Below are 674 nucleotides of genomic sequence, written 5' to 3'. Positions count from 1 at the left end.
AAACATTGATTGCGACAACACTTGGAGTGTCGGAGCGCTGTAATGCGGTCCGACGGGTCAGAGGTGGGTCCAGATAACGACGAATATATACAAACATTGATTGCGACAACACTTGGAGTGTCGGAGCGCTGTAATGCGGTCCGACGGGTCAGAAGACCCGGCTTATCACGAAGATTGCGTCCGAGATAATCCTGACCATTCCAGGGATCGAAATACATTGAAGAAAGTCGGGTCGTTCTTTAAGAGCGTGTGGAAACCCGTTAAGAGATAAGATTTTGTACGATTTAGCTTCTGAAATTGCAATAAATTACTAAGCCCAAGTATCGATTACGCCAAAAATTTTTATAGCATTAAGATTCGAGTGTCATTTGCGAATCGCATGACTTTCCCGTATTGTTCGGCGCTGTATCGGCCTATTCGTCCGTGTCATTACTGATTGGATGAAAAGTTGAATTCAAAACGACACCGAACCAATGAATTAGTAGAAAATTTCTTAATTTAACTTTCGTTCTTTGTAGGCCAACATTTACAGCACCGCAATATGTTTTAATGCAATTCAAATGTTTTCCATGAATAATTATTCTTCTTTTTCTACATTTAGATCCGCGCAGGTGTGTAAAATGGCCAGAAGTGCAGAATGCGAGTTCGTTCGGTTCCAGTAAGGATCTCTTTGC

This window comes from Centruroides sculpturatus, unplaced genomic scaffold, assembly GCF_000671375.1.
Source record: "Centruroides sculpturatus isolate CEXI.00-Female unplaced genomic scaffold, Cexi_2.0 scaffold179, whole genome shotgun sequence".
NCBI classification, from domain to species: Eukaryota; Metazoa; Arthropoda; class Arachnida; order Scorpiones; family Buthidae; genus Centruroides; species Centruroides sculpturatus.
Note: the sequence above shows the minus strand (reverse complement) of the source record.